Raw genomic sequence first — 15,404 nt, 5'->3', positions numbered from 1 at the left:
CACCCCCATCTCTGAGAAGAATCTGCCCATCCGGAGAAAGTTGGAGGAAGGGCTGGCCTGCAAACATTTTGATCAATCTTGAGTCTGGAATCTTCCACATACTCTGATAGGCTGAAATGATAAGCACCCTAACAAATCAGAATGCATATAAATATTCCTGCCACGTGATTGGGCAAAAATATTGTAAACTGCATATAGAAGATTTAAGTAGGCAGAATTTCCACAAAGTGACTGGCGAATTGAAAGACATGACCTCTGCCTCTATGGTTTTTGACAAGGATAATTTGCCCATGCCTCATCCTAACAATGTTTTATTCATTATTTTTTTAAATGTATTTTGTATTCTTAATGTGTTTTAGTTGCCATCAACTTAACACAAATAAATTAACAGGCATTAATAACATAAAATAATAAAACATAGAAAATAACCAGGTAGCACCATCACTAACCGTTATTAAATGCTTTTATCAAGTACCATTAAAATTCAATTGTAGCATCCAATCAATAAAATACTTAAAATGTGCAAAATATAGCTCATAATTCCAAATGCCCTTTGATCTCAAGCCACACCCAATACAATGCTAACCAGAGTGCTTTATTCTCACTATTAAGGCAATATTGCCAAATGACCATATTCTTAATACAATCATATCGATATACAAACTTCCCCAAATATTTCATATAAAAGTTGCTAATTTTTACACATTGAGTCATTACGTGATTTTCAGTCTCTTTTACTGTCTTAAATTTACAAATACAATAGTATCTTCCTTCTTCAATCAACTTCAATTCTGGTCCCAAATTAGCCAATAGTGGCAATCTGTTTATAAGAAGGAGCAAAAGAAAGCGACGTACGTGTGGGGATGGAGTCAAGATTAGATACTTTTTTGGTTTTAATCGTTTATGATTCGTGGCTATGCCATCACAACAACTCTTCAATGTATCCAGATGTTCATAATTGGCAATCCAATCATTAATATATCATTATTTTCCTGCTGTCTTTATTTACTTGTAAGAATTCTCAGATCAATGTGGAGTCCATTCAATTTGCTTGAATGTTTGCTCTACCATATAACCACACCCGCATTCGCCTGTCTTTATTGCTTCCCCAAATTTCGTCAAAAGAGGGCATTTAGGAGATCTAAGTGATTTAATATAAAAGGCACATCTCAATTTTTCTCCTCCAAGGTGGCCTCTCTTCACCTCACTATTGACTTCTCTTCTTCTTCCACACCAACGCTACCCTTCCCTCCTGTCTTTCTTCCTACCACTTCTATCTCTAATTTCTCTTCCATCATAGTGTAAGCGATATTCAATCAACACTACAGCTAAGTCAATGCCTAGTCTGGGATGCTGAGGAAAACCCTTATTGATGTATTTTTATATCCAGTTCAGTACTCTGGATGACAACCCTTGTATAACACCCCCTCTTAGAATCTCCCTGACCCCACTGAGCCAAGAAGTAGGTTTGTTTTGCAAATTAAAAGGTTTATTTGGACAATTCAACAATATATATATCTATCACACTTTTATAATATATTAATATCTGATAGTACACAGAGACATATGATGTGGATCCACAATGGGTAATGTTACAGTGGTACACTTGATTACTTAGGAGTAGTATAGAGGATGAGGCAGCTGAAAATGCTTTATGGTTTCAAGGAAATTCAAGGAGGAATAAAATGCAGTACAGAAATACTTGATATGATTTTAGCAAAAGATAAAATAATCACTTTTTCTCTGGCAATTCACCCCCCCTCCCCTATGCAATGTAAGAAATGGAAGGAGATGGAAAGAGGAGCACACAGTTCTCAGGAATGCAATCAAATGCAATCCGAAATTCAGTTCCCCCCCAGCAAGCTTAGAGGAAACAGGTAGGAGCTTGAAACACAGGCCCAAAATGCTTTTAAATGTGATGTCAATGAATGGGAAAATGTGCCAACTGATTTTATTCCCTCTAGAGATTCAGGGCGAGTGGGAGATGCGTGTTGGTATTAGTTCAGGCTCACTTTAGCAATGCTGTATGAGTTGTTACCAAGTTGCAAACGGATTTTAACAAAAAAAAGAATGGAGCTGCTATTTTGACAAGTGGAGAAATTGAGCCAAAATCGCAAATCACGGTAAATTTCGCGAGTGCGTAAATCGTGATTGCGGAAAAAGTATAAGGAGTAGGAAGTCGGTTCTAGGTTCGTTGGAAAGCCTAAATTTTGTTCCTAGCCCAAACGGTTCCAGAGATACGGACGATTAAATAAAGGTAGTTTTTCGGATTTAAAGTAAACTCAAAATGACAGGTGACAGCTTGCAGCTGCAGAATTGACAGGTGACAGTTGTGCAGCTTTAAAAATGACAGATGACACGATTTCTAGGAGGCAGTTCTACTTAGGTTAAAATTGTTTGGATTGGATTATTTTAACTAAGAGATTGATTCTGCACAGTTCTGCTAGGTACTCACAATATAAATTTGAACTAGGCCTCGTCACGGATCTGGTCAACACGTCCGGCTGTGGTTCTGTCTGCTCGGCGGGTCAATCAGGCACTGGTTCTGCTCACAGCGATCTGGGTCAGCTCTGCTCTGCTGGTCTAGCCTCTCTGGATTCTGGATGTAACACTGCTTTCTGGATACTGCTACAGGTTCTTGCAAAAATTCTCGGCAAAACTTCAAACAGCTCGCCCGGCTGTTGAATAGTTTGGTTAGTTTTGAGGCCTGCTGAAGAGGATTCAGCTGGTGGATTCAGGCCTCTCTGCTACAAATTCTTGAGTTAATTTCTGCTACAGGTTCTGGAGATTGATGGATTTGAAGTCTGGATCTCTGGATGTGAAGTCGTCGGTCAGCATGCTCCGCAGCAAATGGAATTGAATCTCTCTACCTGTCCCAGCAGTCTCTTTTTATGTGTTTTGGAAAGTGGGTGTGTGCCTTGGTCATAACTAAACCTGCCCCTCTCACTTATCATTGGCCAATTCCTCCTCTCTCCCTTGATTGGGGGAAGGAAATGTGAGTCAGAGTGATGCTGTAGGTTTTATGGTCAGAGGAACCTTCCCTTGTCAGATTGCACACAAATCTATTTCTGACCCAAATACATATTTATCTATGTACCATTTTTCTAATATTCTAGGTCCAGTTAACATATTTCCTGTAGCACCAAACCATCCGATCCCTGTCTTTGTACGATATTGTGTCCACTGATGACAGAATTCTCCCCTTTTCATCCAGATAACGACCTCTAAACCTTTCCAGATTTTACACAAATGTGCACCAGGGATATGGGTTACAGATGATAAAGTGTCAGTTTTTTAACATGCATACATTTGGAGTGAGACCCTATTTTCCGCTAGCAATACACCACAGGTTCCTAACGCCTCTTAAAATGTTCACAGAAACATAAAAAAATAATGATATTACTTATATAATTCTGACAAGTCCGCACTATGAGTTATCTATCTTTTTAAAATTATGCTCTGGTCAAAAAGGGGTGTGGCTTCCCACAACACAGGGTGGAATAACTGGTTTATCCACTTCTCCCAAACCAGCTTGTTCACAGAGGCACAGCTGCCCCCCAGTTTCTCCCAAGAGGAAGCTATTTTACGATGCCCCCAATATAACATTTACCTGAGTCAAGGAAGTTGCATTGTTCTGTCCCTTCCAGTTCCCAGGTGCTCCACCCCTAATCTAATCAGAGAGGTGACAACTCCTTTTGGCAAGGGGCAGCAGGATGCAGCTAGGCCTGGGAAGAGTGGCTGAACAGGTTTCTCCTGTCGGGGTAGTTGTCAGGCAGAATCCAGTTTCATTAAGCCAGGTTTCAGCTAAATGTCACTTTTTGTTCCCAGTTTTCTGCATTCAAATCAAACTGACAATTTGTACCTATATATTAAATAATTACTTCCTTCAAGTCATTTCAGAATATAGTTTTACATTCTTCCACCTCTTAGCAAGTCTTTCCTTGGCCTGGTTTTGTTTCATTTGTTCAGTTTTACACAAAAGTCTGGTGGTTTTAAAATGCCAGCTTTCTGATAGTGGTGAGTACTGGTAATGCAACCATTTTTGGGATTAAGAAAATGAATTCCCCACAGTTCTGAGTTGCTTTTTGGCAATCAGCATTGCCATTCCCAATGGTTTCAGGCTACTGTGTGTGTAGCCCAATGGTGGTTTTAGGCAGTGCCCTCCTGTGCTCACAACATAGGCAAAAATGGGTGGCAGCCTATTCTTCATGTTTGCCCTGTCCACTCTCTGGGGAGTTCTGGCCATCATGATGTTTTCCATGCCAGTACTGCACAGTTTTATGGTAGGGCTTGGATGCATGGGTAAAAACATCCCACAAGCCCCCCTCTTGCGATGGCCATTCTGTCCTTTCGCTGATGGAACTCGCAAGATCTGGGATGTTCGCCTCCTCTTCTTCCAATTCCATGGATGGCACAGTTCAGCATCTTTTCCTCCCTCCAGTCCATCAATCAGTTCTCCTTGCTGGTCCTGATGGGAGGATTGGGCGGTACCCCGGGCCCCTCGGGTCTCTGCTCCCGGTCCCCGGTCGTCCTCCTTGGTCAGTCTCCATGGTTTCATCTCTCCTAGGATGATAAAGCAAAGTGGCAATACCTATTCGTAGACATTTCTTCACCACTATTAATGGTGTGGAGAACATATACATTTTATGAATCAGAAGATATGAACATATACATTTTCTTTTTTAAATTAGGAGACAAGAACATATATATATATATATATACAAGGATCACAGAATTTTATATGCTATATGTGGAATATTTTAGGGTTGGAACTGAATTACTCTGGAGCGGCCCCCTCTGGGATTCCAGTGGATTCCTCCAGTTGTTGCAGAGTGTGCCTGGGAGGGCAACACTTTAGCTGATTTATATGTACCCAGTTGTCTTCCCCTTCCGCCAGACTGCCTTTGGGGATGCAGATCTTATAGGCAACAGGGGAGATCTTGTCTATAATTTCAAACGGTCCCTTCCATGTAGGCAAAAATGTTCTTTGTTTGGCCTGGTTTCTTTGGAAATTGTATAGATAGACCCGATCACCCACCTTATATTCCTTCCGGGTGGTCTTCAGGTCGTAGTGGGTCTTCATGCTCTCGGCTGATCTTTCTAGATTCCGCTGAGCATAGGCAAAAGCATGTTGAAGGTGTTTCCTTAAATTCTCCACATACTCATGAGTTGTGGAGGCATTTATCAATGTTTGCTCTTGGGTTCTGTAGAGCAAATGCTGGGGAAGCACCATCTTGCCTCCAGTCATCAACTCAAATGGTGACATTTTGGTTGCAGATGAAGGGGTAGATCTGATGGCTATTAGGACCAGAGATAATCGGATATCCCAACTTGGCCCAGAATCTGCCACAAACTTTTTGAAGATGCTCACAATGGTTCGGTTATATCTCTCCACTGATCCAGAAGAAGCTGGCCTGTAAGCAATGTGTAGCTTCCTTTTAACCCCCAGTATCTCCCACATCTTTGTCATTACTTCACTGGTGAAGTGGCTACCTCTGTCGGACTCAATCCTTTGAGGTAGACCAAAACGGGAAAAGATGTGGTTAATCATCAGGGCAGCTGCTGTTTCTGCCTTGCAATTTGGGGCCGGGAGACATTCCACCCACTTGGTAAACAAGCATGTAACGGTCAACATGTACTTGTTTCCTCTAGACGAGCGAATCACAGGGCCTACAAAGTCGAGTTGCAAATCTGACCATGGCAGTGTCATCCCCCTCTTTTGGAGAGGCGCACGGTGTGTGAGGGATGATGGCTGAAATTGTGCACACACAAGACACCCCTTCAAGTATTGGTCGAGGTCCTGCCCCATGTGTGGCCAGTATGCAACCTCTCTTAAGATTTCCAGTGTTGTGTGAAACCCCCTATGACCGGCGGTGGCCGCATCACGGGCGTGACTTAACATCAGGCTTCGGAATGAGGTAGGAACCACCCACTGATCATGGCCAGCTTGGGATTCCTTACCAACAAACCGTCTTGGATTCGGAACATTTTTGGACATTTCATCAGCACTCTTAGGTCCTCTTTCCCTATGTAATCGGTATCCGTCAGGGGAAAGTTCTCAGGGTACTCAAGGTGTTGGTAAAACTTACCAATAACTGAATCCCCCTTCTGAGCTGTAATTAAATCAGCATCAGGGGTCTCCTTGCTCCATTGTGCAGTTGAAAGATCATTGTGAGCATTTGTCTGGGACCTAGTGATAGCAGTGACCTGGATTTCCCCCAACAGGGACTCTATTTCTATTAGATCCCCTTGGATGGCCCAGGTTTTGGCCAGCTGATCAGCTAAGTCATTTCCAGTTTTGTCTGGTCCCTCTACCTTTGAATGACCCTTGATCTTTTTCCAGTAGATGGTCATCCCATTCGATGTGACCAGATCATCAATGTTTTGGATTAACTTCCCATGTTTCAAGGGTTTGTTATTAGCACATAACATGACTCTGGTTTTCCAATTAACCAGGTGCTCCACGAGCCCGTTCCGTACATAATCCGAATCGGTGATTATGACCAGTTCGTGGAGTTGATGTTGGACAGCAGTGAGGATGGCCTGATGCACAGCCATCAACTCTGCCACCTGACTACTTCAGGGACCAATTTTGTATCCAGCGGAGGGTTCTGGAAACTCCTACACCCAGGCATTCCCTACGCCGGCCACCAGTTCTTTCTCCCCGTTGTTGTAAACATGGTACGAGCATCCATCCACATAGACAGTGGGCATTCCCTCACACTTGTCTTCTTCAAAGACTTTGTGTGGGGAATTAAGGTATGCCTCCATGTTGTCCTTGATTTTTAGACTTTCGTCCTCGAGACAGTTTTCTCTGGCACAATCATGCAAGTCAGCCAGAACTTGCGCGAGGGGACTCTTCTTGTTTTGGCCATATCTGACCTCCACAGGAAAGCCTTGCATTGACAGAATACAGGAAGTAATTGGGGAATTACTCACATTTCCGGCCCGGATTCTGTCACTTGGGAGATATTGCAGAGGCTGGTGTGGAGTCTCCACTATGATGTGTTCCCCCTGGATAAACGGGCGGTAATTCTTCAATGCCCACACCGTTGCCAGGAGTGCCTTCTCACAATCGTTGAATTTTTCCTCCACAGAGGATAAAGTTTTGCTCGCATAGGAGATTACTTTATTGACCTTGTCATGCTTTTGGTATAATACTGCCGTCAAGCACGTATTAGAGAACCCCGTCTCCAGGAAGAACTCCTTGTTTCTGACAGGGTAAGCTAGGCAAGGCGCTTGTGAGAGGCTTCTTTTGAGTTGTCTTACTGCCTCGGATTGTTCTGGACCCCATTCCCACTTGACCCCCCCTTCAAGAGATGAATCAGGGGTCTAGTGATCTCTGCGTAGCCTTCAATGAACTTTCTGCTGTAATTAGTCAGTCCAAGGAGGCTCCTTGGTTCCTGCAGAGTTGTGGGGTCTTTCAGTTTCTGGAGTGCTTCCACTTTCTTTTCTTGGGGACAGAGACCCTGAGGAGTAATCTCATGCCCCAAGAAATTAACACGGGTTCTACACCAATGTGCTTTCTGAAAGGAAAGTTTTGCTCCGGCGGCCCTCAACTGTGTCAGAACATAACGTACCTCCGCTATGTGTTCCTCCACAGATGAACTTTTGATGAGGACATCATCTACATAAGCCAGGTTACCCCTCGCACCCAGGTCGGGCATGGCCTTATGTAGGAAAATGTTGAATTCATTGCCGGAGTTTAGGTATCCGAAGGGAGTCCGGGTCCATGTGTACTGCTGGCCACCAAAAGTAAAAGCCAGTTTGTATTGGTCCTCCCTACCGACAGGCACGGTCCAGTATCCATTGGTCAGGTCTATTGCTGTGAATACCTGTGACCCCTGAATCTGGGCCAGCCCTTGGTCAATGTAGGGCAGAGGCCATCGGGAAGTATGGACCCGTTTGTTGAGCTACGTAAGGTCGGCGCAGAGTCTCCACTGGCCGTTTGGCTTCAATATTCCCAGCACCGGATTATTGAAAGTGCTGTGGACTGGACGGATTATTCCCCGGGACTCAAGGTTCTTAATTATTTCAGTAAGGGACTCCATGGATGCGAGAGGCAAGCGATATTACTTCACAAACACTGGAGTCATTCCAGGGTCCGTGGGAATTGTTGTGGTGTGGATGTCGGTGCAACCACAGTCATATGAGTCTACCGCAAAGAGATCTTGGAAATCCAAGAAAACTTGTTTCAACTTTTGCTTCTGTTCCAGAGTCACACAGGCATCAGCTAGGTTGACTCTCTCTTCCACCATCTGCCTGAAGCCTGGAAAGACTTCTGGTTTGGCTATCTCAGCGGCCTCCTCCAGCTGGGTGGAGAAGTCCCTGGTCAGAGTGCTGATTTGGACTGTAGGCTTCAGGTGGGAAAGGCAGCCCTCATGGACCTGGAAAATCACCTCATCCCTCCTGAAGTCACAAGTCACATCTTACCATAAGGGCATGAAGTGTACACCAGGAAGTTCCCCCCATGCCGGGTGAAAATCCTGTCTGGTGTTGTATTGTCCTCACTGTCACTGTCAAAACAGTCCTTGGGGATTGGTCCTAACAGTTCATTTCCTAAATCAATGGAGAAATGTCGGTCATCAATCGCCATTCCAATAATGGTGCCTGCGGCTAGAGTAATACTCTTTAAGTCGCTGTTATCCACCTCTATTGGAATGGTGTCATGTTCTATGTTGACTAATGGTGTTGGGTTTACCCCTAACCCTTGCTGTTGGAGAGAAGCATTTAGATGAATATAAGCATCAGGGTTTTTCAATTTCTGTCCTCTTTTAACTTTCACTTCCAGGGAGAATTGTCGGGTCCTTTCTGGGATGGTGACTTCCTCTTTGATCTGAATTTCAACTGCATAAGGTAGCAATTGAGCTGACCTAAATGCTTTTTCTGGATCATCAAAGCCCATGGGATTATCTGCTAATCGGGACCAAGCTTTGAAGTTTATTAGGTCCAAACTAATGGCAAAGCGATTGAGAATGTCACTGCCTAAGTAAAAGGCGGCAGTGACGTCTCGCACGACCCAACAATTATGGGCTATGATCTTGTTGCAAATGGAGATTTTTAGCATACACCTGCTTGGCAGGAGATGTTTGGAATTAGGTGATTCCAGGTCCATTTCCCATTTGTCTATCAGTTTGAATGTGGGAATGGCTGGATCTTTTGGGAGTTGGCGGAACATGGCTTCGCTGATGAAGCTCTTACCGTTGTTCACACACACTCGAGCGAGAACAGAGTCCTTCCCATCATTTAACTGAACAGGGATGAACAACTCTTCTCCAATTTGCTGAATATCAGCCAGGCTCTGAGCTGATTTCACATCTTTCTGGACTATAGGAGTGGGAGTTTCTGATTGTGGATTAGTAAAGAATTTCAGGGTGTTTCCTTCCAGTGTAGAATACCACCTTAAACTGGAAGGAAGGTTGATTTTCAGAAATAGAGAGGACCCCCCATCACCAGTCTGTTGTCCTACTGCTATTACTGTCACGTCTGGAGTTTGGTTGTTCTGGAAGTGAAATTCTACTTGGTCAGATTTTTGTTCAACCATGTGGCAGGTGCCGTTTAAACTAACATGGTTGACCCTCTGTTTTAATTTTATTGGTCGGCTAGTCTGGGTCCAGAGGACCTTGTTTACACAATCTATTAGGGGTGACAACCTTCTCAGGAGGTCATTCCCTAGTAAACAAGGGGTGCCCTCTGGAGTCACTACTATGACCGGGTGTTTCACCTTGTGTCGCCCAATTTTAATGTCCAAGTCTGCAGTCCCCTCAACGGGAATTTCCTTCCCGTCAAAGTTCTGCAGTTGTCCAGGAAGAGAGGAGAGAGGAATTTGGTAATTCTCCCCCCTTCCTGCATTTAGTTCCTCAAAGGCCCTTTTGGACAGAAGGGTAGCTTGGGATCGAGTGTCCACCAGTGCCAAAATTGTACCCTGCCCCTGTACTTGTACCGGGGCATAGTATCTTGCTTCCTTCTCCTCAAGGGGGCACAGATAATGCACATTTTTGGACAACTGGTGGCTTTCTGGTTTTGGACATTGCTAGCGAAGAGATTTGGGCAGAATTCTGTGGAGAGCCTTGGGAATCTGAAAGAAAAAGTTGGCAACTGGAGATCAGAGCCATTGTGGGTTCCCCTGGTTCCGGTTCTGGCCCGCCGCGCCCTTTTTGGAGGCAGTCATCAGGATGGGTTTGACCCTTGGGATTTTGGTATTGTCGGTTCTGGGATGAGATGATGGGCGGCGGTAGCTCAGTCTCCACATCTCCCCGGTCTGAATTGGCGTCCCTTGGGACCCATTTGTCCTTGGGAGGAGTTCCCCCATCTCTAAAGGAGAAGATCCTTTCCCCAGGATCCTCTGAGGATCCCTCTCCCTCAAATTGGAAGATCTGTACCTCCTCCACAAACTGGGCCTGTTTGGGTCCTTAGTTTCTCCTACCTCCTCTCTGCTCCTTGGGTGGCAGACTTTCAAGGGTAGGAGATTTTGTTTCCCGTTCCTGGTTTTCCAGGGGCTGTTTACAAGTGGGGAAGGAAGCTTCCTCCAAGGCTTTACACCCCCCTTCCCCTTGTGCCTCCTCCCTGGGAACCGGTGGGTTATTGGGGTGCTGCCCCCGTCATTGTTCTGGAGCACCAGGTCCAGAGTTTGGGGCATTCTGCTGTGGCATGCTCATCTGAGGGTTCTGTTGAGCCCTCAGTATGTGACCCAGATCCCGTGTCATATTTTGGACCTGGCGCTCAAGTTGTGAAACCCGCTCAGGCTGATACGGGGCTCTATTTTCTCCCCTGGGCTGATCCCGGGAAGGGTAGCTCTCCCTTCTCTAGTAGTACCCCTGGATGGGAAGATTTAGGTACCCCTCCACCCTTGGCCTCCCCTCTCCCGGATTAGGGTGTCTGGGCTCAGGGAATTGGGGAAAGAAGGATGGATGATTTTGGGGCTGGAAGTTGGGCGGATACCGGGGGAAAAGTTCTGCCCAGGATTTGGAGAATTTCTGCCCTCCTGTGGGAAGTTGGGAGGGAAGTTCCCTGGGTTAGGTGCTTGGCTGGATCCCCCCCCTTGGGCTGGAGGAGTCCACACATAACCCAGGATTGGTCGGTTTCCCTTGTAGCGGGGACTTACATAGTCAGGGGAGCGGGGGACCCCATTTGTGGGACTACCTCCACGACTCCCTGTCTGTGACTGGCCCGAGGGCCTTCTGGGCTGTGAATTATTTGGTGCAGGCAGGTTTTTGGCCCCCCCATCTCCAAATCTAAAACGGGGGCAACCTTTACCTCTGCCACCTTGGCAGCATCAGGGGTGCTGTTGGTTTTGGGGTTTTTCTGCGCATTATTTTTATTTTCGATGGGCTTCTGCACCTCATAGATCCGGGTAGCCTGTTCAATGACCCAGTCTAAAGATCTTTTCTCATGAAAATCTCTCACGAGCTGGGTCATTATGTATTTGGGTAAGGCATGGAAAAACGTATTGATAAATTCTCTGCTATCCGTGCGCACCCTTCTGGTGGTCTGCGCAAAAGCACGCTTTCATTCTTGCACAAACTCTTGTGGGGCCTGATCCTCCCCACATTGCAAATTGTAGGCTGCCTTGCGAGCCTCTTGAGGATTTCTGTGAACAGAAAAATGTTTCAAGATGGCTGCCTTATAGGTGGACCATCTTAAATGATTTTGGTCATCCAGCCCCGCAAAGAAACTGGAGTATTCTGGGGAGAATGTCCATTTGACGTACTGGATGCAGCTACTGCTGTCCTTCAAATGGAAAGTCTCCATCATTTGCTCATAGAGCTCCAAGTGTTCCCAAACAGAATACTTGGCGTTCTTATGATAAGGAGTGATGACACTCCTGATTGCCTTTATTTGTTTCAATGGTTCCTTAAGCAAGGCCCTTTTTTGCCTTATTGGCCTTTTTGGTTCGGGTAGCCCTGGTCCATTCATCCTCCGACTCAGAAGTGCTGCTCCCAGAGGTGCCCGTCTGATCTTCCAGGTTTTCCCGGATTCTGCGAGCCTGGGAATGGCTGGCAGAATGTGGGGACCTGGTCTCCTGTGTCCTGTAATGCTCAGAGGGGTCTTCAGACCCCTCCTTGCTGCCAGGATTTGATGGGTACCCCCCCCACTGACCTAACTGGGCAGAGGATTTCAGGATGCCCTTAATGGGCCTACTCTCCTTGGGTTCCCCACTAAATTGCACTGTGCTTGGGTGCCCATACCTGAATGCCCGCCCATCCATTCCTGGGAGGTACTGGCCTATGAGCCCTATACTTCTAGCTGGATAGTAATCTGCCATCTCCGTGGCCCTGGGCTCACGTGCGCGGGGGGACATGGGGGTGGCAGAGTCCAGGGACTGGGAGAGATGAAGGCCTCTGGTACCAGGGCTCCTGAGGTTATGCTCAGGCGTTTCCCTTTCCCAGCGCACCTCGTCTCTATCAGCCCCTGCTCCCTGTTGCAATGCAAGAGCCTGCGCTTTCAGTTCCTCAGTTAAGGCCTTACTCGACTCTATCAGTCTCTCCTGCATCGCTACCTGTTGCTGGAGCCTACCATTGTGCTGACAGAGAGCCTCATTCTCTCTCTGTGCCTCCTGATTGGTCCTGGAGTACTAGGACAGTCTCTGCTGCAGGAGGGTTACCTCCTGAGCTGTGTCCCTATTGGCCTGCACCTTTCTTGCCAGAGCATCCTCCACCCTCCTGGTGTGCTCTAACAAGTTCTGGTGTTCTTTGTGGAGGTCACCCAGTCCCTGGAGGGCCAGGTGATTTTCTTCCATTTTCGTTTTTAAGTGGCAGACTTCCTGGCCTAAGGTATCCCTTTCCTGACTAAGAGCCTGCATCTGTGCCGCCAGGTCGTCCCTTTGCCTATGGAAGGCACCAGCTTTCTGGCGCTCCTGGTCAAACTCTGCCTGGGTATCCAGGTCTTTCAAAATCAGTTTATTGCTCTCTGTGTTCTCCCTATCTAGGTGGCTTTGCATGGTGACTACCTGCTCGGCACATGCCCTATTGAAATCTAATTGTTGCTCCAGCTTTTTCTGGCTCTGCAGTAGGGAGTCCAAACCTTCTTGGTACTCCTTCTGCAAGGTCAGAAATCTGGTATCCTGGTCCGCCTTTTCCTGTTGCAGCACATCCATATCCTCCTTTATTTTAGTGATGTACTGTCTGCTGTCCTTTTCTGACTCCTGGCTCCTGAGCAGCCTCTGCTCAGAAGAGTCCAGATCAGATTGGGCCTTCCCTAACGCCATCTGTTGCCTATTTGCCAGATCTTGGCCTTCAGCACATTTGTCCTGCATGGCTCCCATATATAGATACAAATATGTCGCTATCCTGGCAATCTTATTATGTTCATCTTTGGCTTTAGGGGCCATATATAGTTCACTCGGGCCACATGTAGGGGACCCTGATGTCCCCATATATCTGACCCTGTTTCAGTGACCTGTTGCGCGATTGCCTGCAACCAGACCGTTTGGTCCTGATGAGTCCACTCACGTCTCACAAATAGCTTATGTAAGAAGTGCTCTCTGGCTATTTTCATATCTACCAAGGTCGTCATTCTGGAATTTGAGTTCCTTCCTGACTTACAGAAGTTTGTATTTTATTTTGCAAAACAGACCGTTTCCTTAGAGCGTTCCTTTGAGGGATGCTTTCACTGTGTAAAACAGCGTGGTGATGTAACCGGATATGTGTATCTGGTCAGTTGGCACACTGTATTAATCTGCACAAGTGGTAAACCTAACCCAGAATATCCCGGCTCCGAGCCCCCACTTTTGTAAGCGATATTCAATCAATACTACAGCTAAGTCAATGCCTAGTCTGGGATGCTGAGGAAAACCCTTATTGATGTATTTTTATATCCAGTTCAGTACTCTGGATGACAACCCTTGTATAACACCCCCCTCTCAGAATCCCCCTGACCCCACTGAGCCAAGAAGTAGGTTTGTTTTGCAAATTAAAAGGTTTACTTGGACAATTCAACAATATATATCTATCACACTTTTATAATATATTAATATCTGATAGTACACAGAGACATATGATGTGGATCCACAATGGGTAATGTTACAGTGGTACACTTGATTACTTAGGAGTAGTATAGAGGATGTGGTAGCTGAAAATGCTTTATGGTTTCAAGGAAATGCAAGGAGGTATAAAATGCAGTACAGAAATACTTGATATGATTTTAGCAAAAGATAAAATAATCACTTTTTCTCTGGCAATTCACCCCCCTCCCCTATGCAATGTAAGAAATGGAAGGAGATGGAAAGAGGAGCACACAGTTCTCAGGAATGCAATCAAATGCAATCCGAAATTCAGTTCCCCCCCAGCAAGCTTAGAGGAAACAGGTAGGAGTTTGAAACACAGGCCCAAAATGCTTTTAAATGTGATGGCAAAGGATGGGAAAATGTGCCAACTGATTTTTATTCCCTCTAGAGATTCCGGGTGAGGGGGAGATGCGTGTTGGTATTAGTTCAGGTTCACTTTAGCAATGCTCTATGAGTTATTACCAAGTTGCAAACGGATTTTAACAAAAAAAAGAATGGAGCTGCTATTTTGACAAGTGGAGAAATTGAGCCAAAATCGCAAATCACAGTAAATTTCGCGAGTGCGTAAATCGTGATTGCGGAAAAAGTATAAGGAGTAGGAAGTCGGTTCTAGGTTCGTTGGAAAGCCTAGATTCTAAGCTTTCAGATAAATTTCATTCCTAGCCCAAACGGTTCCAGAGATACGGACGATTAAATAAAGGTAGTTTTTCGGATTTAAAGTAAACGCAAAATGACAGGTGACAGCTTGCAGCTGCAGAATTGACAGGTGACAGTTGTGCAGCTTTAAAAATGACAGATAACATGATTTCTAGGAGGCAGTTCTACTTAGGTTAAAATAGTTTGGATTAGAATATTTTAACTAAGAGATTGGTTCTGCACAGTTCTGCTAGGTACTCAACAACACGTCAACACGTCCGGCTGCGGTTCTGTCTGCTCAGCGGGTCAATCAGGCACTGGTTCTGCTCACAGCAATCTGGGTCAGCTCTGCTCTGCTGGTCTAGCCTCTCTGGATTCTGGATGTAACACTGCTTTCTGGGTACTGCTACAGGTTCTTGCAAAAATTCTCGGCAAATCTTCAAACAGCTCGCCCGGCTGTTGAATAGTTTGGTTAGTTTTGAGGCCTGCTGAAGAGGATTCAGCTGGTGGATTCAGGCCTCTCTGCTACAAATTCTTGAGTTAATTTCTGCTACAGGTTCTGGAGATTGATGGATTTGAAGTCTGGATCTCTGGATGTGAAGTCGTCGGTCAGCATGCTCTGCAGCAAATAGAATTGAATCTCTCTACCTGTCCCAGCAGTATCTTTTTATGTGTTTTGAAAAGTGGTTGTGTGCGTTGGTCATAACTAAACCTACCCCTCTCACTTATCATTGGCCAATTCCTCCTCTCTCCCTTGATTGGG

At 45.6% G+C, this 15,404-nt stretch overlaps 1 protein-coding gene across 4 annotated transcripts in view; it reads right to left on the bottom strand.

The window, feature by feature from the left end:
• Positions 1-15,404, bottom strand: part of NRK (Nik related kinase) — a 1,461,188-nt gene that overhangs the window by 861,576 nt on the left and 584,208 nt on the right. The gene's annotated exons all lie outside the window — the stretch shown is intronic.

The sequence above is a fragment of the Ambystoma mexicanum genome, chromosome 5p (genome assembly GCF_040938575.1).
Source record: "Ambystoma mexicanum isolate Mex_15411 chromosome 5p, UKY_AmexF1_1, whole genome shotgun sequence".
NCBI classification, from domain to species: domain Eukaryota; kingdom Metazoa; phylum Chordata; class Amphibia; order Caudata; family Ambystomatidae; genus Ambystoma; species Ambystoma mexicanum.
This window is presented reverse-complemented; position numbering and strand designations above follow the sequence as displayed.